Consider the following 25,487-nt stretch of genomic DNA (forward strand, 5'->3'; position numbering starts at 1 on the left):
GTAAGTCCGGACCACTCAGGAACAAATTTCAAATTCAAAGATACCCATCTAATGTAAGAGAGCTCAGGCAGCTAAAGAACACCAAAACAGGCCATGTGACTCCAGAGGCTGTGTGTTTACCAGCAAAGGTTTGGCGCACAGGCTGTACAGACAGACAGCTTGCCCAGGGCATTCATCACAGCCCAGTCTCTCTTACCAGCTATACAAATTTAGGCCAGTTGCCTAACCCTCTGGGCCTCAGTTTCCTCATATGTAAAATGGGGATAATATTAGTCATATCTCATGGGGTAGCTGTAAGCATGGACTATACACTGCCAGGCTCCTCATTTCATGGAATCCTCCAGGCAAGAATACTGGAGTGGGTAGCTATGCCCTTCTCCAGGGGATCTTCCCAACCCAGGAACAGAACCCAGGTCTCCTTGACTACAGGCAGATTCTTTACCATCTGAGCCACCAGGGAAGCCCAAGCATTAATAAGTCACTGTTAATGAGTCAACAGACATGAAAGCCTTTCCCGTAACATTGTAAACATTTAGTAAATGTTAAAAGGAAGCATAAAAATATACCTGCCAAATATTCTTTTTACAGTTTTTGGTTGTGTGGTCAGTTCACAGATTTACTTGTTTTTAATCACTTTGCCTCATCACTTACATAAATCACATGTTATCAGTATCTTCTATATGCTATATGTCAAATATTACATTATTTCTAAAAAAGAATTTCTAGACAATCACATTGCTAGTTTCACAGCTGAATCAGCTAAGAAAGGGAGAGAGTTGGGCCTCTCATAACAGCATGCTGGACTGTAATCCTAGAGATTTCACAGAAAGCCCTTAATTCACTGAAAATTAATAGCAGATACAAAGAACTGAAACCACCTGCTCCAATTCTCTCATCTGCAGATGAAGAAACTGAGGCCCTGAGAAGTGTTTCAAGATCTTCCAGTTCACTAATGTTAGAAATCAGACACTTGTGTTTCCTCTGACTCAGATACGTGTTTTTTAAGTGGAAAGCAACAAGGAAGACATGATGGAAAAGGGAAAAGACTGATGTAGTTTGGAAGGGTTAAGGCAGCAACCTAACAACGGGAGCTAACGTTTTATGAGGATTATAGCCCAGGCACTGTGACAAGCATTTTGCATGGGTGGCCTTATGTAATTTTTGCAAAACCTGCGAGGTAGTTACTATTATTAACTCCCCTTTTAACTGAGAAAGTGGAGGCCTAGAGAGATAAAATGACTGGCCCCAAATCACAAAGCCAGTGAGAGGGAGAGTCAGTAAATGAACCCATGCTGTCTGACTCTGGAGCCAGAACCTTTTCCACTGGATATTGCCCAAGCTTGAGAATTTAAAAAGCATGGAAGCTCTTGATCCTTGAGTCCTTCTCCTACTTTTTTTTTAGTAACTTCTCTGTTCAGAGGCAGTGCAGAGACAGACAGCAAATGAAGTGGTTTTTTAAGGAAGAACAGATGACCTTGATTTAGAGCCTACGTGAAGTAAAAGTCGCTCAGTCGTGTCCAACTCTTTGTGATCCCATGGTCTATAGCGTCCATGGTATTCTCCAGGCCATAATACTGGAATGGGTAGCTGTTCCCTTCTCTAGGGGATCTTCCAAACCCAGGGATTGAACCCAGGTCTCCTGCATTGCAGGCAGATTCTTTACCAGCTGAACCATGAGGGAAGCCCTTATTCCCTGTTATTTGAAGAAGCGCCATACACACATCACTCTAGTCCCCTGACTTGTTCAAGGCCACATAGCTGGTAAAAGTGCCACTGGAGGATGCGAACCTCATGCCGCCCCAGCGAAGCTCCAAGACCCATTTCCTGGACTCGTCAGTGGACAGTGTGTGCTTGTCTGTCCAGGAGATCTTCACTGAGCTCAGCCAAAGGCCCTTAACTGGCTTGGAACTACACAGAGTAAGAAGTTCAGCACACTCCCTGCTCTCAAGGAGTTTATGGCAAAGCTGGGAAGGAGACACCACTTTCGGCTTAAGATCCTTCTTTTCTTCTACTTTGTAGTTAAGCAGCAGAAACACTGAAGAGACTATGTGCTGGGAGCCAGCACAGGAGATCCCACCCATGACAAGGTCATGCGGAGGAGACCTGACAGGCAAGGCGGATTAGGACTCGAGGGGCTCCCTGGACCTGCTCAGCATCGACCCTGAAACCAGTCAGTCTGTCTACTGTTTACTATATTATGCCTTTCACCAACTCTTCTGACATTAACAGGGGGCTATCCCCGACCACCTTTCTCTGAAGAAAATCAACTTAGGGCTCTAGTGAATAAGTCTCCTGGGCATGAAAGGAGTATTTCAATTCTAACCCCTCTGTTGGCATTCTAGCTTGCTTGGCAGGTTTATTCATACTCTTGCAACTAACCCACATGATTGTTCACAACTTCCCAACCATGAAAGGCACAGGAAGCCTAAGCATTCTAAAAGTCCTAACGGGCATAGAGCCCTTCGAGGGGTGAAAAATTATTAGAATAGTACTGGTGAAGGGTTTCATTGTTGAGCCAACGCTTGCTGCCAAGTCTCCATATCCCTTATCCATTGTGTGCATGGGAGTGCATTAGTTAATATAGTTGGAATGCAGGAAAAACAAGTAGTAGCCTTGGCATTAGCAACATTGAACCTTTGCCTTAATAAGTTCTTTCTTTGTTGTAACCCACTGCACCTTTGCTCCAGAAGAATGTAACTTTAGTACTTTCTGAGGGTGACACAGATTGGAAAAATAAAGAAAAAACACTTTAAGGGAAAACAAGTTTTCTGGTTGACGAACCTTTATCAGAAAAGGGTCATAAAATGTCAATAGGCCTCCAGGTCAGAAGATAATGTACATAACATAAGACCCTTGTAAATGGAAAGGTATGCAGAAAACATCCTGGTTTCGATAAAGGTCAAAACTGATGGAATGTTGAGCTGACTCTGCATCTTTCACTTCTGGAAATGTGTAACTCAGGGTATAAAAGCTCCTTTTGAAAATAAAGCTGCAGACACCGCTTCACCTAAGCTTGGTCTCCCCGTGTCATCTTTCGCCGACACCGTTCATCCTGAGGGTATCCCTGGACTCTGCTGAGGCTGGACCCCGGCAGACTGTGGAGCCCTAACTTCCTGCAAGACTGTCCTATTCCGCTACTCAGGCCACCCTGTGACCTGACACCCCTGTGTCTATTTCATAGATGAACTCCATTTGCCTCTCCTCTCAGTGCTGGAAGCCTTTTCTCTTGTCTTTTAAGAAGTGGCGATTATTTTCGTCTCAATCTTTCTCTCACTCATCACCAAGGATTATGACAAGAGGGTTAACTTAAGGAGCTAACTCAAAAAAAAAAAAAAAGGTAACTTCTCTCTTGCCTTTAACTTTTGTAAAGAGCCTATGGGATTCCATAATATTTTCTCAAAAATGTTCAAAGAAATACATGGAAAATTTCATCCTCAACATTTTGCTGCCCAGGATAAAAAAAAACAAAACCCAGAACTCTAGGGGCCAATTATTCTGCTGTCTTGGACTCTGACCTTAGAAAATCTCCCTCTGGTTTAAATCTGACTGGAACTGAGGGCAGCTGACAGCAGCTATAAGTACCAGCTAGAAGAGCAACTTGAGTCTAGGTGGTCAGATTTAATGACTACCAGGGCTTCGGAGCATCACTCAAAAGTTATAGCACCGCACCAAACTTATGGGTATGGGCTAAATGAGTAAGAACAGCAAGTTTCACTGTTATTTAAATTTATAAGTTTTTACTATGTTCCCAACATCATGCTAGCAGCTAGGTACTCAAAACAGTGACAGGTCTTTAAAAATCAACTAGTATCGACTGCACTAATAAGACCAGATAAAGAGAAGGCAGGGCAAAAGCAGAGAACATAAGAGAAGCGGTAAAGAGGGAGAGAGAGGGGGGCTTACCGTTGGCAAACAGTGGATTGATTGAAATATTGTGATGTGAATTAGAATGTAAAGTGGTACAGAACCCACCTCAGTATCAGCTCTCAGTGGGAAAGAATCTACCTGCCAGTGCAGGAGACAGGGCTTCAATCTGTGGGTTGGGAAGATCCCCTGGAGAAGAAGATGGCAACCCACTCCAACCTCTTGCCTGGGAAATCCCATAAACAGAGGAGCCTGGTGGGCTACAGTCCCTCAGGTATTAAGAGTCGGACATGATTTAGGGACCAGACGACAACCAGCAGGCGTTTAGAAGCGTGGCTCTTGACCGTCTCCCTCGCTTCTGCTTTTCCCTGGCTGGTTGCAGTTGAAAATATAAAAAACAATCTTAATAAGGAAATAAATGAGTTGGGTTCTAAGCCTGACCTTAGCTCTGAAACCATGAGTTACTTAACCGTTCACAATCTGTTTTCTCAAGTGCAAAATGAGTGAACATGTATATGGGAGCTGACTTTTAAGGTTGAAAGTTCCATCATAATTTTTAAATTGGGATAGCGGCATCTATTGCTCAGTCCCTGCGAGGATCACAGGAAGTGATTGGGTGAAGCACCTCACGCGGTGCCTGGCGCTTTCTAGCTGTTCAGTGAGCGGAAGCTCTCGTCACCAACATGGTATTCTGTTGTACTTTTTAAGTTCTGGGATGGGGATTAGAGGAGAACAAAATGAGAACCAGTGAATTAAGACTGGACTTCAGTTCAGTTGCCCAGTCATGTCCAACTCACAGCGACCCTATGGACTGCAGCACGCCAGGCCTCCCTGTCCATCACCAACTCCCGGAATTTACTCAGACTCATGTCCATTGAGTCAGTGATGCCATCCAGCCATCTCATCCTCTGTCGTCCCCTTCTCCTCCTGCCTTCTATCTTTCCTAGCATCAGAGTCTTTTCTAATGAGTCAGTTCTTCGCATCAGGTGGCCAAAATACTGAAGCTTCAGATTCAGCATCAGTCCTTCCAATAAATATTCAGGGTTGATTTCCTTTAGGATAGACTGGTTGGATCTTCTTGCAGTCCAAGGGACTCTCAAGAGTCTTCTCCAACACCATAAGTTCAAAAGCATCAATTCTTTGGCACTCAGCCTTCTTTATGGTCCAATTCTCACATCCATACATGACTAGTGGAAAAACCATAGCTTTGACTAGGTGGACCTTTGTCGGCAAAGTTATGTCTCTGCTTTTTAATATGCTGTCTAGGATGGTCATAGCTTTTCTTCCAAGGAGCAAGCACCTTTTAATTTCATGGCTGCAGTCACCACCTGCAGTGATTCTGGAGCCCAAGAAAACAAAGTCTGTCACTGTATCCATTATTTTCTCATCTGTTTGCCATGAAGAGATGGGAGCGGATGCCATGATCTTTGTTTTTTGAATGTTAGGGACATCTAGCATCTGTAGAAGGAAAACCTCCCTAGAGTAGGTCTTACAGGCTTCCTTCCCACTCTTTTATTCTCTTTCCTTTCCCCTTACTGCTTTATTCATTCCATTCAACAAACATGCACTGACTGCCTACAGTATGTAGGACACAGAGCTAAGTACTGAGAATGGGAAAGAGAGAGAAGAGGAGGGATTCTGAGGGGACAATATAATCAGATGGGCTTTTGGAGGAGGGTATCTATGAACCATCAGAAATGATATGCAAAATTTTTTGAGTATGTGGGTGTATACAACTTCTCTGAGAAGTTCTGGAGGGATTCTAAAATGAATTTTTTTTTTTTAAAGAATGAAAAGTATAATAAACTGAGCAAGAAGCAAACAAAATTTATATAAGCAAAAACATAAAATACTCTTGAAAAATCACAAAATTAGTCTTGAGGAAACAGAAATATGGACCATGATCCTTGGATAGAAAATTTCAACCTCATAAAGATGGCAGTACTCCCTAAGCTACTTTATAAATTAAAACATAATCTCAATAAAAATACCACCGAGTGTTTCATCTGGAAATTAGACAAACTTATTATGAAGCTCATATGGCAGAATAAACAAGCAAAACAGCCAGGAAAACTCTGACAAGGAAAAACTAATCCCTCCAGATAGCAAAACAAATTACAAGCCACTAAAATTGAGATAGTTTTGTAATGGCGTATTAATTGACAATCAAACCAATGGAACAAAACTGGAAATCCGGTAGGAAACCCAAACGCACATAAGAGTTTAGTAGTATCTGCTAAAGACAGCATCTCAAACCAGTGAAGAAAGGATAAGAGCCTTTAATAAGTAGTGTTACAATAAATGGCTGGCCACTGGAAAGAATATAGGACTCGATCCTTCCTCAAACCAAATGCCAAGATAAATTCCAAATGGATCAGACTCAGATTTTTTTTAAAAAAGGTGAAACCATATATTCTTCTAGAAGAAAACATTAATGAATTCCTCATAAATTGAGAATGGTGCAAACTTCCTAACTCTGACTCAAAATCTAAAGTAATACGCTGTAGGGCTGATAATTAGCACTATATAAAGATGTAAAACTTCACAGCAATAACACAACATATGTAAAAGTCAGGCACGTGACAAACCGGAAAAAATACCTTTGTAACTTATACCACAGACATTGGGCGGATATTCTGAACTCATAAAAGGAGAAAACAAATTAAAAGTACACTGAAATATTATTTCTTACCTATCAGATTGACAGAACCCCAAAAACTCTGGCAGCAAGACTTAAGAGAAAAAGAAAAGAAGGGTCAGGCAGGAAATAAAAACTTCAGTGAATGTCCCCTATTACACAGTTCTGATTTTGGAACCATGTACATGGTTTTCATAGTTAAAAAGACAAAATTAAATTTTACAAGGCAATTCTTAAATTTTAAAACAAAAATCAGTCTGATTATCAAGTTGGTGGCATAACCACGTAGAGAAAATAATTATATCAAGAGACTTTGGGACAGTGTTTGATGCTACTGCTGCTAAGTCACTTCAGTCGTGTCCGACTCTGTGTGACCCCATAGACAGCAGCCCACCAGGCTCCCCCATCCCTGGGATTCTCCAGGCAAGAACACTGGAGTGGGTTGCCATTTCCTTCTCCAATGCATTAAAGTGCAAAGTGAAAGTGAAGTCGCTCAGTCGTGTCTAACCCTCAGTGACCCCATGGACTGCAGCCTACCAGGCTCCTCCGTCCATGGGATTTTCCCGGCAAGAGTACTGGAGTGGGGTGCCATTGCCTTCTCAAATAGTGTATATTTGAAGGACAAAAGAAACCATATAAAAAACTAAAACATTCAGCAATCTAATGGTCAGTACAGATAACAGCATTGCTACTTGCCTGGTTAATAACGTGACCAGAGAAATCCAGAGTGAACGAACAGCCCCAAAGCCCCAGAGCATGGCCCACTGAGTGTTAATGACTAATGCTCAAGTAGAAGGGTGAGAGGTGAGTGGAGACAGTGCTAAGAGTTGAGGCTTGAGACAGGCACAGCCAGGGTTTGAGGGCAGCCCAAGCCATGCCAAGGAACCGTGCAGAGGATTAGCCTGGAGAGTAACATGTTCAGATCTGTGCTTTATAAAGATCACAAGCAACAATGTACAAATAGACTGGAGAGAAACAAAGCTGGGAAGTTGGCCAGCCAGCTAGAAGACTGTTGTGGCAGTAATTCAAGACAAGAGAGTACAGCAGCTTTGGCCAAAAGAGAAAGGGGATTTCAATGGGCTTGTAGTCTAAATAAGTGGGTGCCATTTGTAGATGGGGAGTAGAAGGGGAAGGAGAGTTGAAGAGAAGGGGAAGAACACTGGACAACTCCCGGGTTTCTACCTCTGGCAACACTGTGGCGCCATCCACGGAGACGAGGAGCCCAAGAGAAGTGGCAGATGAAAGAATGGCAAGGAGAATGGAGCCCCTTGTGGGGGCAGGGAGCTAAGGAAGTCAAGAAGAAAGACCCAACTGTCAGGCCACAGTCCTAGAAAGATGGGAAACAGGTGGAACTGGAGAGTTAGATTACCTGTAGTAAAATTTTCTCAAAGTCAGAAACAGAACCATATACTGTTCACTTATGATTTTATATTTTTTAAAAAGTCAACCAACCAGTATTTGGAGCCTAAAAAGCTATTTAGCCTTGTGATCCTTTGTTTCTCATCTCCCTCAACATTCCTGGGTCTTTTCCTTCACAAAACATACTCTATGGTATGTCCCAGAATCAGATTCTAGTTACAGCAGAGGTCACCCATGCAAACACCTTCAGGGGTCACAGACGTAAAATCTCTGATGTTTAAAAGTAAGCAACTAATTGGTAAATGCTACATGGGCCAAACTCTGGCTTAAACTGTTTTCTACTAAGGTCCCATTAAATAAATATATATCCTAACATACAGATGGGCTTTCCCAGGAGGCTCAGTGGTAAAAGATTCCACCTGCCAATGCAGGAGATGCGGGTTTGATCTCCGGGTCGGGAAGATCCCCTGGAGGAGGAAATGGCAACCCACTCCAGCATTCAGGCCTGGAGAATCCCACGGACAGAGGAGCCTGGCCGGCTGCAGTCCATGGGGTCGAAAAGAGTCATCACGACTGAGCATGCACACACAGAACATAAAGATGTAAAAGATATTTCCTTCTTCCCTGTTCCCCACCCCGCTTTGGGTACTAATAAAACCAGAAAACATGTCCACAAATTGGCTTTTTCAGAGGTCCTAACACTAGCTAAAGTCTGAGATGAAAAGTAAAAGATGAAACTGAAGTCGCTCAGTCGTGTCCGACTCTTTGCGACCCCATGGACTGTAGCCTATCAGGCTCCTCCATCCATGGGATTTTCCAGGCAAGAGTGCTGGAGTGGATTGCCATTTCCTTCTCCAGGGGATCTTCCCGACCCAGGAATCGAACCTGGGTCTCCCATATTGCAGGCAGACGCTTTACCGTCTGAGCCACAAAGTCTGAGATGAGTCTGGTTTCAGAGAGCAGCTCTGCTGTCACAGGGGGGCCCCAAGACAAATGCAGGGCAGTGCCCTCTCCCCCTGTGCTGCCCCTCTGAATCTACCCTTCTCCTCCTCTCTCCCCTTTATCCCTGCTTTCTAATCCTGAGAAACTGACTCTATCTTCAGAAAGTTGATGCCTAGAGCCAAAGTACTGGGCTTCTATGCTCTTCCCTTTACCTGTCGGAAGAAATGACTGTTTTATCTGCTTACCAGGCAGCCGAGACAACATGTCCCCACTCACCAGCCTCGCGTGAAACAACAGCAAGGATCTCTAAAGCATCTCTGAAGCACTTCACTGGGTAAAGGCTTCTGCACAAACATTCAACTATGCTCAACCGGTTTAGACAGGAAACAAAGCCAGAAAAGATACTTTTCCATCTTTGAGGTCAAGGGCAAAGAAAAACAGAAAGTACTGGTTTTAGGGGGACTCTCCTCGCTGTTTCAGTTCAGTGGTGTGTTGTATGTTCATTGTCGGCTCTGTACCGTTGGAGGGGTCTAGGACCCACCCCTCTGAGATCTGACTAAAGTACAAGCATACCTCATTTTATTGTGGTTCAAAGACAGTGCATTTTTTACAAATTGAAGGTTTGTGGTAATCACGCATTGTCAGATGATGGTTAGCATTTTTTTACTAAGTTTTTTAAAAAATTAAGGTATGTACATTGTTTTTTTTAGACATAATGCTATTACACACTTAACAGACTAGTATAGTGTGAACATAGCTTTTACATGTCATGTTTGAGAAATTAAGAAATCAAAATTGAGAAACTGAGAAATCAAACAATATATGTGACTCACTTTATTGCAATGGTCTAGAACTGAACCTGCCGTATCTCCACGCTATGCCTGTAATGGGCTCTTTTCCCAGAATTAAAAATGGCATTTACACAAGTCTGCAGGCAAATTCAAAGGCTTCATAGGTCCCCTACAACCTGACCAGATACCCCAGATTAACAAGTTGATGCGGATCAGCAGTAACATATTTACTTTACCTATGGAAATGAAATACTTGATGTCATGATTTTGAGGATATGCAGTTACATAACACTATTAGGGCAATGTTAGGAAAGATAGTTTTCTTTCCCTACCCTTCTCTCCCTTGAGAGCTGTAGGAGTCTTAAAACTGCACTCTGTGTGAATGAAATACCACACCCACTGCACAACTTAAAGCAAGTGACAACCTCATCTCTGAATTTAAATGCCCTTAATATTTAATTCTTTCCTCTCTGTGGTTATAGCTTGCTTTCTCCACGTTATTAGGATGATGGCTTTAGAAGGCAGGCTATTGGAGATCCAGAAAAACCACATATCCCAATTCAATTTCCTCGTGAAAATCAAAGAGCTCACGCTCTTGAAGAGTTGAAAGAGGCTGAAGGGTCACCGCCTCCCCCCAGGGTGCTGGCACAGGCAGTACTCCAGAAGGGTAATGTAAATACTCAGTACGAGGCAAGAGGGCACACCAATTTGTTTTTCAATCTATTTTATTTCAGTTCAAAGCATCTTTGCAGACAGATAGTCCAAGAAAACAAGCCACACTTTGGTTATACTCACTCTTCCTCAATCTCCAAAAGCAGGTGAGGACTGCCCAAGTGTGGCGTGGTTCCCTGCACTGCCTGTCTGCAATGATGCTTTGAACTGAAATAAAATAGATTGAAAAACAAATTGGTATACCCTGGCTTTTCCTGCAGTTTTATATTATCCTTCAAATAGTGTTACCACCTACTCTTTACTGAAACCCAACAGACCCAACTCACAGAGTAAAACTGCAAGAGTTTAAATGCGAAGGTCCCACCCAAACCTAAAATAGCAATTTAATTCAGGGCTTGCTGGTTAACACTGCATTAACACGCCACTCTCTGTTGGGTTCCCTGCTCCATTTGCTGGGCTGGATCCCATCTTCTGGTGACTTACGCAGTACGCTTACTGGAGAGAGTGAAAGTAAAAGTAAAACTTGACACTGCTGACCTTCCTATATACTCTGCTTGGTATATTACTGCCTCTGTGAATTTTCCTGTTTATGAGCCCAAACATCATCATGTGTCTTTACCTGTGCAAAAAATCTACCTGCTTCAAAGCATTCAACATTCTGCTTATAGTATGCAACATTATTTTGAAAACTTTTAGAGGAAACCCCAAATCATTTGCAAACAAATTCTAAAATTACTACCAACTAGAATAAGCCTATCATTTGCTTAGAATGAAGGAATGCAAATATTTTCAAGCTTAAAACACCAAAACGATGAAATACACTCTACAGACACTTGTGCAATTTTATTAAAAAAATTAAACCCCATTTGGAAATGTTCCCCTCTTAACATAAAGAAAAAAATGAGACCTGTCCCCTCCCGCAAAGATAAAAACATACACACATATACCCATGCACAAACACACCCTCAAATTCAACTGTAACGCACTTCTGAATTTTTGTTATTATTTTAGCACTTTGAGTGAGCTTCTCTGGTGGCTCAGACTGTAAAGAATCTGCCTGCAATGCAGGAGACCCAGCTTTGATCCCTGGGTCGGGAAGATCCCCTGGAGAAGGGAATGGCTAACCACTCCAGTATTCTTGCCTGGAGAATTCCATGGATAGAAGGGCCAGTGGAGTACAGCCCATGGGGTTACAGAGTTGGACAGGACTGAGCCACTAACACTTTCACTTTCCAGCATTTTAAGTAAGTTTCCATTTGGGGCCAAACTTGGCTGTTCTAACTGGAATTCAGCAACATATGTAACAAAACACACACAAGAGTCCTCTGGTACCATTATCCATTATCCACATGTATCAGATAAGATGATGACTTGTAACTGGCCCAAGAGATGCCCCTTTCTCAGCAATAACGCTGGGAACAGGGCCAGGACTCAGAGCACAGGACTGTGAGACCCAGCACAGTCACCAGCTTCTTTCAGCCCTGTGCTCTCCAAGTTGGTGCCGTCTCACAGTGCTTGAACTGCTGAAAAGTTCTTCCTCCTCAACTCCTTCCCCTTTCCCTTCTTCTGAACTGGATCCTAGTCACTGCACAAGTTTCAGCCTAAACTACCCAGAAGTGAGGCCTTTGGGGACAGGCGGTCTCCCAAGTCAGCACTGCTTCGCTTCCTTTACAGCAGCTGCCACAACCTGGAATGACTTGGCTATTCTTTTAATGTGTTAAGACACTGGTTTTAAGTCCATGTTTCATCCTGGTAATCCCAGGCACACTGCTGTCTGGTAAACAGCAGCCACGCAAATATTTGCTCAATGAATGACCTGCGTTTATTTAATATTTACCAAATGCCAGGTTGTGGGCACTGGCTAGCAGCTGATGTAAAAACAAGCAAGGTGTGCACCTGCCCTTGAAGACCTCCCAAGCAGTAGGAAAGATTTAGTAAACAGATGGGTAATGCAGGGTGGTTAGTGTGATCAGTTTAGGTTCAGACCCCAGCTCCCTTAGGCATTAGCTATGGAACCTTGGGCATCTCTTCCAACTGCTTCCTCATCTTTAAAATAGGACTATCAATACAACCTATGCCATAGTGTTGGTGTGAGGAGTAAATGACAGGCTATGGAAATAAAGCACATAATGCAGTCCTTGGCACACAGGAATCAGTCAATAAAAATTAACTATTAATTTGACTATAAAGACACTATGACAGCTGTATATGAAATTATCTTTGATTACCTGTATGCCATCTGTCCAAGCCTCTACAGAATTTAGTTCCACGGAAGGGCAGAGATGACATTGATCTTGTTCACCATTGTATTTCTATTTCCAGGAGTCTGAATCATTGCTAGTATTTTGTAGGCACTCCACAAATACTGAATGCTTAACTAATGCATGCATACAAGCATTGGGTACTCTGAGTCTACTTGTTAGTTAAACTAGTGATGAATAGTTGGGTTTGGGAACAACTCCTATAAAAGAACAAAGTCTAAATTAGAAAGTGGGGGTGCAGCAGAAGTTTGATGATTTAGCCAAGTAAGAGGAAATTTTCATTTTGAGGTTGTAATTAAAATCCACAAACCATACAAAGATTTGGCTTCCATTCCAAGGAAGAATCAATAGTGCCAGGTTGACAGATCTAAAAGAATAAAATCTGAACAGAATGAGATGGGTCCCCAGGCAAGTGGCACCCAGGAGCAACTTGCCAGACCCGTAATCTATGAGGCTCTAAAACAGCTTAACCTCTCAGAACCTGGGCTTTCAACCCAAGCAAAACGGACACATGGACGGACAAAAGTTGCTGGCACAAAAGCGCTGTGCATTAATATAAATAAGTATCTGGCTTGCTGCAGGTGCTCAGTAGATGATACTGTTATTCAAAGGAGGGGAAACAATTCCATTTTGAATAATAAACCAATAAAACCAGAAGTAATGGGAGCCAGAGTGTGTGGTTAACTACAGAGCTCTGGGGTGCACAGGGCAGTTGTAACTCGAGTTTCCCACTCGGGTGGGAAGGGGCCTGAGGAGTCCCTGAAGCCTGAAGGACAACACTAACCCAGCCTACTTGTGTCTACAGCTGGTCCTGCCACACTGCTGCGAAAAGGCCAAAGACAGCGTCGGCTTTGGGGATCAAGGCATCAGATTTAAGTCTTGCAACTACTCAAATTCGCTCTTGCACGAGGAAAGCGGCCATGGACAAATATAGAAACCACGAACACGGCTGTGTTTCAAGAAAACTTCACTGATGGACACCGGAATTTGATTTCCTGTTAACTGTCACAAGTTATGCGAAATACTTTCTCCTTCAACCAGTAAAAAAGAAAAAAGTAAAACCTTGTTAGGTCCCGGCAGACAAAAAAAAAAAAGGGGGAAGGGAGGGGAGCGGCGGCTTTGGGCCAAGGGCACAGTTTGCCGAGGCCTGGAGAAGGGTAGGGATTTAGGGGGGCGGGGGGAAAAAGTGCGAGGAGCAGCTGCGAGGAGGCCTCGGATCACGCCGAGCAGTCGGCGATGCGGGGCGAGGGCAAGTCCCCGGCGGAGGGCGGGCCCCAAGCGGGGCCTAGGCCCGGCCGAGCATTCCGGCCGGGACCCCGGGGCAAACCCCTCGGCCTGAGACAAGAGCGGGGCCTGCGCTCAGGAGTGTGGGCCGCTCCGGGGGTGCGGTAGGGGAGTTCCAAGTTCCCCCCGGGGCGGGAACAGGCGGCTGGGAAACTCGGCAGGGCGCAGCGGGCTTCGCCAGGCCGAAGGGTCTCTGCGCGCCCCTCGTTTGGGGAGCCTCCCGGCCCTCAGCGGCAAAAGGGGTCTCCAACGCGGAGTCCCGGCCCCGTTTCTATGGTTACCTGTTCAGGACCGATTCAAACTGCCGTTCTTTATTGACAGCGCCATAGAGGACACGAACACTCCTACCCGAAGGGAACAATAAAGCTTTCTCCATTCAACAGCGCCAGAGACGCCAGAGGGCGGCCATCTTGAGGCCGGCGCTGAAGGCGTATGAAGAGGGGGAAGGGGCGGCCCGGCCTGCCTCGCGCGCCACAGTCACGTGCTGGGGGAGGGGCGGGCCTTACGGGGGGCGTGGCCTGCGTCGCGCGCGCGCGCGCGCGCGCGCGCGCGCGCGCGTGCACTCTACCAATACAAACTCGCTCGGACCCGCCGGTTGCTAACTCCTTCTCCGACCTCTGACCCTTGACCCCTCGCCCCCCTCCCCACACTCTCTGAGGAAATTCTAACGGGTTTCCACCAGCCTGGGTGAGGCCGCGCTAAGGTTCTCTCATTTCAAACCACGGAGAGAATTAGGCACCAAAGGTTTCTTTCCACTTTTCCAAAGACAACAAGTTCACTTGCAAGACAGAGACGTGACCCAAGCCGAGTCCCCAGACGCCTCGTTGTTGGTGGAGAAGCTTGGCTCGGACGTTAAGAGGCCATTTTAGGATCCATGGGTTTGGAGGTGAAATGATAACTTTGCTTTTGCTCTGTTTTTCTGTTAACATGCTGTCGCACCCTATGCATTCCAGTTGGGGGCTCCTCTTGCCACCTTCACACAGCTGGACAGATGAAATCATATCCAAACCGCTGCTGCTAAGTCGCTTCAGTCGTGTCCGACTCTGTGCGACCCCATAGACGGCAGCCCACCAGGCTCCCCCAGTCCCTGGGATTCTCCAGGCAAGAACACTGGAGTGGGTTGCCATTTCCTTCTCCAATGCATGAAAGTGAAAAGTGAAAGTGAAGTCGCTGAGTCGTGTTCGACTCTTAGCGACCCCATGGACTGCAGCTCAACAGGCTCCTCGGTCCATGGGATTCTCCAGGCGAGAGTACTGGAGTGGGGTGCCAGCTGGACAGATGAAATCATATCCAAACAGTGTCAGATAAATTAAGTCACATCGATGCCGGCCCACTGAACCCCACAATGTCATTCTGTCACTGACAGGCAGCAGATTTTTCTTTCTGCCAGTCATGCTGCTCGAATCTAGTTGTCTCAGTACAAGGCCGAGTTCCCTCTTCGGTTACAGCTGTTCCATCCCCAGTGTCAAAATTCAGTCGTTCTGAAGGATGTCATTGTTGGACCCACTCCCGTCACCTTTTTAATCATAAATTCAATCTGCTGGGCAAAACTGTCATTTGCATTGTTGCTACCACCCAGTTCATCATCTTGTACAGTCACTGTCCAGTATGCGGCCTCCCCTCTCTGTGACCACAAACTTGTAACAGTTCCTGTGCAGTGCAGCAATTGGAATGTGTGCTCAGCTGTCACCCTTTCAGTTGTTTTCAGCATCATTATCACTCAGCTACTTTCACTGCCACACAGTCAACAATTACAGTCCCCAACTGGATAGGTGGGCTTCCCTGGTGGCTCAGACAGTAAGGAATCTGCTTGCAGTGCAGGAGACCCCGGTTAGATCCCTGGGTCGGGAAGATCCCCCCTGGAGAAGGGAATGGCTACCCATTCCAGTATTCTTCCTGGAGAACTCCATAGACAGAGGAACCTGGGTGGCTACAGTCCGTGGGGTTGCTAAGTGTTGGACCCGACGGAGAGACCAACACACACAACTGGGTGTGCAGGGTCCTCGTTCCTGCCCACTTAGTCACTTTCACTAGTATAGTCATGTGGCACTGTCACATTAAGAGTCAAATTTAATGGAGATGACAGTCACTTTTGTAGTCACTAGACTCACACCTATAGCTATTGTGTCTCCTGATTGCTTATTTTCACGATCTCTGCATTCTCCTTTGGTGGGAGCACTCAATACCACATTGTCAGATTTAACAAACACGTAGAGTGCTGCTTGGCACATAGTAGGTGCTGTCAAAATATTTATCCAATCAGTCAAATTGTTAAAGAGCAGTGTTATTCCCGAGTTACTGTATGGAAATGTGGATGGCTTGAGGTTTATTATTCTCAAGCAACAGAAATAAGTGCAGACACAATCTATGCTCCCTATTTAAGATTGAATCCTGCAGAGACAAGAAGGAGAAAGCAAGAGAAATGTGGATATGTTGAATTCCTGGGATTATGGTTATACAGAATAGGATGAGATTTTAAATAAGTTTTTGTTTCTTATTTTAAGGACTATACGTTTGTTGTAAAGTATAGAAAATACAGAAAGAATTCTTTCCACCTAAAGGTTTGTTTATTTTTTAAAATTTTATTGAAGAATAGTTGATTTACAATGTGGTCTTAATTTCTGCTGTACAGCAGAGAGATTCAGTTATAAATACTGATGTATATTCTTTTTCATGTTCTTTTCCATTATGGTTTATTATAGGATAATGAGTACAGTTTCCCATGCGTTACAGTAGGACCTTGTTGTTTATCCACTCTATATGTAATAGTTTGCATCTGCTAATCCCAAACTCCCAATGCCTACCCCTACCCCGACTCCACTGCTTGGCAACCACGAGTCTGTTCTCTATGTCCATGAGTCTGTGAGTCTCTTTCTGCTTCTGTTTCATAGAAAGTTCATCCGTGTCATATTTTAGATTTCACATGCAACTGATAGCATATAGTATTTGTCTTTCTCTTTCTGACTTACTCTGCTTAGTATGATAATCTCTAGATCCATCCATGTTGCTGCAAAAGGCATTATTTCATTCTTATTTATAGTGAAGTAGTATTCAATTTGGAGAAGGCGATGGCAACCGACTCCAGTACTCTTGCCTGGAAAATCCCATGGACGGAGGAGCCTGGTGGGCTACAGTCCATGGGGTTGCTAAGAGTCAGACACGACTGAGCAACTTCACTTTCACTTTCCACTTTCATGTATTGGAGAAGGAAATGGCAACCCAGTCCAGTGTTCTTGCCTGGAAAATCCCAGGGACGGGGGAGCCTGGTGGGCTGCCGTCTATGGGGTCACACAGAGTCGGACATGACTGAAGTGACTTAGCAAACAAACAAGTATTCAGTTGGATATAGAAGGACATGGGAACCCGCTCCAGTATTCTTGCCTGGAGAATTCTATGGATAGAGGAGCGTGGTAGGCTACAGTCCATGGAGCGGCAAAGAGCTGGACACGACTGAGTGAATAACACTTTCACTTTCTTTCAGTATTCCATTGGTACGTGTGTGTGTGTGGTGTGTATACACACATACACCACATCTTTATCCATTCATCTGTCAATGGACATTTAGATTGTTTCCATGTTTGGTTATTGTAAATGCTGCTCCTGTGAACATAGAAGTGCATGTATGTGTGCTTAGTTGCTCAGTCATGTCTGATTCTTTGTGACCCCATCAGAGGATGAGATGGCTGGGTGGCATCACCAACTTGATGGACATGAATTTGAGTAAGCTCCAGGAGTTGGTGATGGACAGGGAAGCCTGGCATGATGCAGTCCATGGGGTCACAAAGAGTTAGACACGACTGAGCGACTAAGCATTCTTTGGCATTGCCTTTCTTTAGGATTGGAATGAAAACTGACATTTTCCAGTCCTGTGGCCACTGCTGAGTTTTCCAAATTTGCTGGCATATTGAGTGCAGCACTTTCACAGCATCATCTTTCAGGATTTGAAATAGCTCAGCTAGAATTCCATCACCTCCACTAGCTTTGTTCGTAGTGATGCTTTCTAAGGCCCACTTGACTTCACATTCCAGGATGTCTGGCTCTAGGTGAGTGATCACACCATAGTGATTATCTGGGTTGTGAAGATCTTTTTTGTACAGTTCTTCTTGCCACCTCTTAATATCTTCTGCTTCTGTTAGGTCCACGCCATTTCTGTCCTTTATCGAGCCCATCTTTGCATGAAATGTTCCCTTGGTATCTCTAATTTTCTTGAAGAGATCTCTAGTCTTTCCCATTCTATTGTTTTCCTCTATTTGTTTGCATTGATCGCTGAGGAAGTCTTTCTTATCTCTTCTTGCTATTTGGAACTCTGCATTCAGATGCTTATGTCTTTCCTTTTCTCCTTTGCTCTTCGCTTCTCTTCTTTTCACAGCTATTTGTAAGGCCTCCCCAGACAGCCATTTTGGTTTTTTGCATTTCTTTTCCATGGGGATGGTCTTGATCCCTGTCGCCTGTACAATGTCATGAACCTCAGTCCATAGTTCAGCAATACGTGAACTGTGAACTTCCAGATGTTCAAGCTGGTTTTAGAAAAGGCAGAGGAACCAGAGACCAAATCGCCAACGTCTGCTGGATCATGCAAAAAGCAAGAGAGTTCCAGAAAAACATCTATTTCTGCTTTATTGACTATGCCAAAGCCTTTGACTGGGTGGATCACAATAAACTGTGGAAAATTCTTCAAGAGATGGGAATACCAGACCACCTGACCTGCCTCTTGAGAAATTTGTATGCAGGTCAGGAAGCAACAGTTAGAACTGGACATGGAACAACAGACTGGTTCCAAATAGGAAAGGGAGTACATCAAGGCTGTATATTGTCACCCTGCTTATTTAACTTATATGCAGAGGACATCATGAGAAACACTGGGCTGAAAGAAGCACAAGCTGGAATCAAGACTGCCAGGAGAAATATCAATAACCTCAGATATGCAGATGACACCACCCTTATGGCAGAGAGTGAAGAGGAACTAAAAAGCCTCTTGATGAAGGTGAAAGAGGAGAGTGAAAAAGTTGGCTTAAAGCTCAACATTCAGAAAACGAAGATCATGGCATCTGGTCCCATCACTTCAATACAAATAGATGGGGAAACAGTGACAGACTTTATTTTTGGGGGCTCCAAAATCACTGCAGATGGTGACTGCAGCCATGAAATTAAAAGACGCTTACTCCTTGGAGGAAAAGTTATGACCAACCTAGATAGCATATTCAAAAGCAGAGACATTACTTTGCCAACAAAGGTCTATCTAGTCAGGGCTATGGTTTTTCCAATGGTCATGTATGGATTGAGAGTTGGACTGTGAAGAAGGCTGAGCACCAAAGAATTGATGCTTTTGAACTGTGGTGTTGGAGAAGACTCTTGAGAGTCCCTTGGACTGCAAGGAGATCCAACCAGTCCATTCTGAAGGAGATCAGTCCTGGGATTTCTTTGGAAGGAATGATGCTAAAGCTGAAACTCCAGTACTTTGGCCACCTCATTCGAAGAGTTGACTCATTGGAAAAGACTTTGATGCTGGGAGGGATTGGGGGCAGGAGGAGAAGGGGATGACAGAGGATGAGATGGCTGGATGACATCACTGACTCAATGGACGTGAGTCTGAGTGAACTCTGGGAGTTGGTGATGGACAGGGAGGCCTGGCGTGCTGCAATTCATGGGGTCACAAAGAATTGGACACAACTGAGCGACTGAACTGAACTGAACTAAACTGATCGACTGAACTGATAACTGATACTAATGCCATCCAACCATCTTATCCTCTGTTGCCCCCTTCTCCTCCTGCCTTCCATTTTTCCTGGCATCAGGATCTTTTCCAATGAGTCAGCACTTTACATCAGGTGGCCAGAGTATTGGAGCTTCAACATCAGTCCTTCCAATGAATATTCAGGGTTGATTTCCTTTAGTAATTGCTGGTTTGATCTCTTTTCAGTCCAAGGGACCCTCAAGAGTTTTCTCCAGCACCATAGTTCAAAAGCATCAATTATTCAGTACTCAGCCTTCTTTATGGTCCAACTCTCACATCTGTACATGACTACAGGAAAAGTGTGAAAGTGAAAGTCACTCAGTTGTGTCTGACTCTTTGTGACCCCACTACTGGAGTGGGTAGCCTTTCCCTTCTCCAAGGGATCTTCCCAACCCAGGAATCAAACTCAGGTCTCCCGTATTGCAGGCAAATTCTTTACCAGCTGAGCTACAAGGGATGACCACAGGAAAAGTGTGAAAAAATGGGGAAAAAAAAGTTTTGATGATATGGACCTTTGTCTGCTAAGTGATGTCTCTGCTTTTTAAAATGCCGTCTAGGTTGGTCATGGCTTTTCTTCCAAGAAGTAAGTGCCTTTTAATTTTGTGGCTGCAGTCACCATCCACAGTGATTTTGGAGCCCAAGAAAGTAAAATCTGTCACTGTTTCCACTTTTTTATTGTCTGTTTGCCATGAAGTGATGGGACCAGAAGCCATGATCATGGTTTTTCAATGTTGAGTTTTAAGCCAGCTGTTTCACTCTCCTCTTTCACTTTCATCAAGAGGCTCTTTAGTTCCTCTTCACTTTCTGTCATTGGAGTGGTATTATCTGCATATCTGGGGTTGTTGATATTTCTCCCAGCAATCTTGATTCCAGCTTGTGATTCATCCAGCCCAGCATTTTGCATAATGTACTCTGCATATATGTTAAATAAGGGAGGTGACAATATACAGCCTTGACAGACTCTTTTCCCAATTTTGAACCACTCTGTTGTTCCATGTCCAGTTCTAACTGATGGTTCTTGTCCTGCATACAGGTTTCTCAGGAGGCAGGTGAGGTGGTCTGGTGTTCCCATCTCTTTAAGAATTTTCCACAGTTTGCCATGATCCACCAATTTAAAGGCTTTTGAGTATTCAATGAAGCAAAAGTAGATGTTTTTCTGGAATTCCATTGCTTTTGCTATGATCCAATAGATCCTGGCAATTTGCTCTCTGGTTCTTCTACCTTTTTTAAATCCAGTTTGTACATCTGGAAGTTCTCAGTTCACATATTGTTGAAGCCTGGCTTGAAGGATTTTGAGCATGACCCTGCTAGCATTTGTAATGAACACAATTGTATGACAGTTTGAACATTGTTTGGAACTGCCTTTCTTTGGGATTGAAATGGAAACTGACCTTTTTAGTCCTGTGGCCATTGCTGAGTTTTCCAAATTTGCTGACATATTGAGTGCAGCACTTCAACAGCATCATCATCTAGGATTTTAAATAGATCAGCTGGAATTCATGTGCCCATTGGTCATCTGTATATTGAAGGATTGCTTTAGACATAACAATGAATGCAATTCCCCAACATACTCACACATGGTCAATGGAAAACGGCAGCAGTTCCCCCATAATTGTTCCTTTGATGTTTTGTATTATTAGAAATTCTCATGAAAATGACTTGCCTACAGCCCATGAAGAATAGCATAAAGGGATGGAGAGCATTGTTCCTGGCTTCTGGCCAGCCATCATATGGGAGAATAAGAAGCCAAAGGTGGATTCTCTAAGGACCTCCTCTCTTGGGAGAGTCTCAAGAGTTTTGGAGAAATAACTTTGAGAAATTGTACTTCTCAATCACCAAAAAGGACCTAGCTCTTGACCATCAGGGGGAAGGTGCTTGAGGTTTCTTCACTCTCTTTTCTACCTTAACAGAAAATGTTCCCAGGCCGATGCCTGAGGTTGCCCCAGTTAAACTGCCAACTGTCTCCAGAATGACTACTTCAGGCCAAGAACACTGAGGTAAGTAGAACATCAGCCTTGCCCCGGTAGGAGATAACACAGCCAGGACCACTGCTACCACTAATAATACAGTCACTATTTATCTCCCTCTTATTTGCTGCCAGGTGCCATGCCACGTTCTACCTAGATTATCTCATTTCATTCCCATAGCCACCAAACGAGGTAAGTAATATCGTTACCTCCTTTAAAGAGGAGAAACCAGACTCAGAGGAGGTAAATAATTTGCTCAGGGTTACACAGCGATTAATCAGTGGAGTTGAGGTTAAAACCTAGGAAGTCTGACTCCAGAGCCTTCACTTCCCTCAGCCCCCAGAATAATGACATGTGGGTTTTACAAAATATATGTGTTTGTTATAAAGAGTTCAAGGATTAGAGAAACATATAAAGAAGAGAGTTAGAAACAGAATCAGTCTAAATCCTACCACTTAGCAGTAACATATCATTATAGATGAGTATTTCTCCATCTCTGAACAAATATATGTAGGTACGTAGATGGGGAGATAATGACGGTAATAAGGACAGTTTCTTTTCAATAAGCACCATGAGCTGGACACTGTTCCGACTGCTTTCTGTGAATTAACACATTTAATTTACTCAGAAAGAGATGGATAGACATAATTTTATTAAAATGAGCTCATTTAACATATTCAGAGTTCATATCAGCAGCCAACCACCTGGTGATGTTTTTCCCCAAATCTGGTTCTTTCCTCAGTCTTCTCTCCGCCTTCCAATCAAATCTTAAGCCCAGAGTCCTTGGGCTGCAAAAGCTGTGTCTTTAAATAGCACTCTCTGCACAGCTGCCGCCTGGTCAAATGTCTCTGCTGTTCCCCAAGGCGGTGGTGTTATTTGTAGAAGTGAAGTTTGCTAGAGGCTCAGCATATGCTTTTTATCTGCTAGAGTAGGTATCTGGGCCTTAGCCTTCTTTTCCCTGGCTTTTTAAGTGTTAGAATTCCACTACCCTTTTCTTCAATCCAAACGAAGCTTGTCTTCAGATCTTGCCCAGTGGAGGCCAGAGAGTCTCAGATGAGGATGCTGTTGGAATTTTCCAAATGACTCAGAAAGGTCAGCTTGCTCATCCATCCGAGATGACAAAAAAAACAAGAGAAGGGAGAGACTACCTCGCTCCAAAGGGGCTCCCAGCCAGTAAGAGTCGAGGGTACTTCTGTGGGGTCTGGTCTGCTTATGTCTTATATCGTGAATCTCAATTTCTCCTGAGACAAGAGGCTGTATTGCATTCAGCCTCACGGAATCAACATCTTTGGAGATGGCTCACAGGCCCATCGTATCCATCTAATCCAAAACAGAAGCTGTAATTTTCCAGCCCAGTCTGCTTCTCCCCTGCAGCTCCTGAGCTCAGCGAGAACAGCCCACCCATCACTCTCTACCTGATCGCTTGGGTTAGACAGCTGGGAATTGTCCTTGACACGTTTGTCATTCACCCTCAACTAGTCACCAAGTCTTGTTGATTTTACCTCTAAATATACTCTGTTTCCATGGCCAAAGTTTGAATGAATTATATCTCTCACCTATCCTCCTCCTGCAGTTTTATTAAAATAAAATTATCCTTTACTTTGTTCTGCAGACTGAGGCCAGTGTAATCTGTCATCTCATCGAGAATGGACTTTATTAAATATAATTTACATAAAAGAAAAAGTGTACTCACTTAAAGTGCCTGTATGTGTGCCTGTTCAGTTGCGTCCAACTCTTTGTGACCCCATGGACTATACCCTGCATGAGATTCTCCAGGCAAGAATACTGGAGTGGGTTGCTATTTCCTTCTCCACATTTAAAGTGGCATTTTGGCAAGTACATACACTCATGTAACCATCACTATATCAAGATATAGAATATTTTTATTTTTAAGAGCAGTTTTAGGTTCACAGCAAAATTGAGAGGAAAATATATAAATTTCTGGTGTTCCTCTATCCCTTATCACCCAAAGTTTATATTAGGGTTCACTCATGGTGGTGTACATTCTCTGGGTTTGGTCAAATGCATAATATGTATCCTACTCCAGGGGATCTTCCTGACCCAGGGGTTGACTACCCCAGTACTCTTGCCTAGAAAATCCCATGAACAGAGGAGCCTGGCAAGCTATAATCCGTGAGGTCCCAAAGAGTCAGACACGACTTAGGGACTGAACGACAACAACATAACATGTATTCACCACTGCAGCATTATGCAGAGTAGTTTCACTGCTCTAAAACCCCTTTGCTGTACTCTTGAAACTAACACAGTATTGTTAATTACCTATACTTCAATATAAAATAAAAAGTGTTAAAAAAACACAAATGTTGCTTAGTCGCTAAGTCGTACCCGACTCTTTTGAGACCCCATGGACTGTAACCAGCCAGTCTCCTCTGTCCGTGGGATTTCCCGGGCAAGAATACTGGAGTGGGTTGCCATTCCCTCCTCCAGGGGATCTTTCCTCCTCCACTGGATTTCAGTGACCCAGGGATTGAATCTGGGTCTCCTACATTGGCAGGCAGGCAGGTTCTTTACCACGGAGCCACCGGGGATCACTATGCTGCTGCTGCATCACTTCAGTCGTGTCCGACTCTGTGCGACCCCATAGATGGCAGCCCACCAGGCTCCCCCGTCCCTGGGATTCTCCAGGCAAGAATACTGGAGTGGGTTGCCATTGCCTTCTCTAATACGTGAAGTGAAAAGCAAAAGTGAAGTCGCTCAGTAGTGTCCGACTCTGTGCAACCCCACAGATGGCAGCCCACCAGGCTCCCCCGTCCGTGGGATTTTCCAGGCAAGAGTACTAGAGTGGGGTGCCATTGCCTTCTCCAGAGATCACTATACCCCATTATAAAATAAAAAGTTTTAAAAAAGCCCACAAATATATATACTGTTAATAGGATTTTCTTCAAGGGAGGGAATTTAATTGCTGAAAACAGGGAAAGAGACAATTTTTCCTATAAACTACTTGGTAACTTTTGAATTTTGAACTATTAGCATATATTTCCTATTCAAAAATTATTGTAAAAATAAAAATTTGTAAACCCACCTAACTGCTTGACATCTGTATATAAGGCAGAGCCTGAGATTTGCAGATGGCTTTTCACTTTTCTGCTATGTATTTGGTAATGATTGAGTTTTTCTAATAAATGTGTTCATATGCTATGTTTATAATTTAAAAATTATATTCATCTAGCTATGGTACATATACACAATGGAGTATTATCAGCCATTAAAAAGAATACATTTGAATCAGTTCTAATGAGGTGGATGAAACTGGAGCCTATTATACAGAGTGAAGTAAGCCAGAAAGAAAAACACCAATACAGTATACTAACACATATATATGGAATTTAGAAAGATGGTAACAATAACCCTGTATACAAGACAGCAAAAGAGACACTGATGTATAGAACAGTCTTTTGGACTCTGTGGGAGAGGGACAGGGTGGGATGACTTGGGACAATGGCATTGAAACATATATAATATCATATATGAAACGAGTCGCCAGTCCAGGTTCGATGCACGATACTGGATGCTTGGGGCTGGTACACTGGGACGACCCAGAGGGATGGTACGGGGAGGGAGGAGGGAGAAGGGTTCGGGATGGGGAACACATGTATACCTGTGGTGGATTCATTTTGATATATGGCAAAACCAATACAATATTGTAAAGTTAAAAAATAAAATAAAAATTAAAAAATAAAAAATAAAGCTAAAAAAAAACTTGAAAAATAAATAAGTCCTCTGTGTTCTCCCTATTCATCCTCCCTGCCCCCAGACCCCTGAAGGTCACTGGCCTTTACAGTCTCCATAGTTGCTCCTTCTCCAGAATGTTGCATAGCTGGAATCATGCAATATATAACCTCTTAAGATTGGCTTCTTTCACTTAGGGCTTCCTTTGTGGCTCAGCTGGTAAAGAATCTACCCACAATGCAGGAGCCTTGGGTTCAATCCCTGGGTTGGGAAGATCCCCTGGAG

The 25,487-nt window shown here is 43.8% G+C and overlaps 1 protein-coding gene and 1 long non-coding RNA gene across 12 annotated transcripts in view; one reads left to right on the forward strand and one right to left on the reverse strand.

The window, feature by feature from the left end:
* ZBTB40 (zinc finger and BTB domain containing 40) overlaps window positions 1-14,253 on the reverse strand; it is a 78,108-nt gene extending 63,855 nt beyond the window's left edge. For 5 of the 9 annotated variants that reach the window (XM_070777070.1, XM_070777065.1, XM_070777045.1 and 2 more), the window contains exon 1: window positions 14,093-14,253. The gene's annotated coding sequence lies outside the window, so the exon portion shown is untranslated. Of the gene's footprint in view, window positions 1-9,048; window positions 12,464-12,494; window positions 12,728-14,092 lie in introns of those variants that run through there. The other 4 variants (XM_070777063.1, XM_070777054.1, XM_070777039.1 and 1 more) reach the window with 3 other exon arrangements.
* A 151-nt stretch (window positions 14,254-14,404) lies between these two features.
* LOC109577142 (uncharacterized) lies at window positions 14,405-24,671 on the forward strand. Of its 3 annotated transcripts, none has more exons than XR_011563118.1 (4): window positions 14,405-14,697; window positions 21,456-21,542; window positions 21,647-21,704; window positions 23,125-24,671. It is a non-coding gene; the product is annotated as an uncharacterized lncRNA (long non-coding RNA). The 3 variants fall into 3 exon arrangements; XR_011563117.1 differs by lacking the exon at window positions 23,125-24,671 and adding an exon at window positions 22,759-23,118; XR_011563119.1 differs by lacking the exon at window positions 23,125-24,671 and adding an exon at window positions 22,764-23,118.
* Window positions 24,672-25,487: the final 816 nt, after the last annotated feature.

Source organism: Bos indicus, chromosome 2 (genome assembly GCF_029378745.1).
Source record: "Bos indicus isolate NIAB-ARS_2022 breed Sahiwal x Tharparkar chromosome 2, NIAB-ARS_B.indTharparkar_mat_pri_1.0, whole genome shotgun sequence".
NCBI classification, from domain to species: Eukaryota; Metazoa; Chordata; class Mammalia; order Artiodactyla; family Bovidae; genus Bos; species Bos indicus.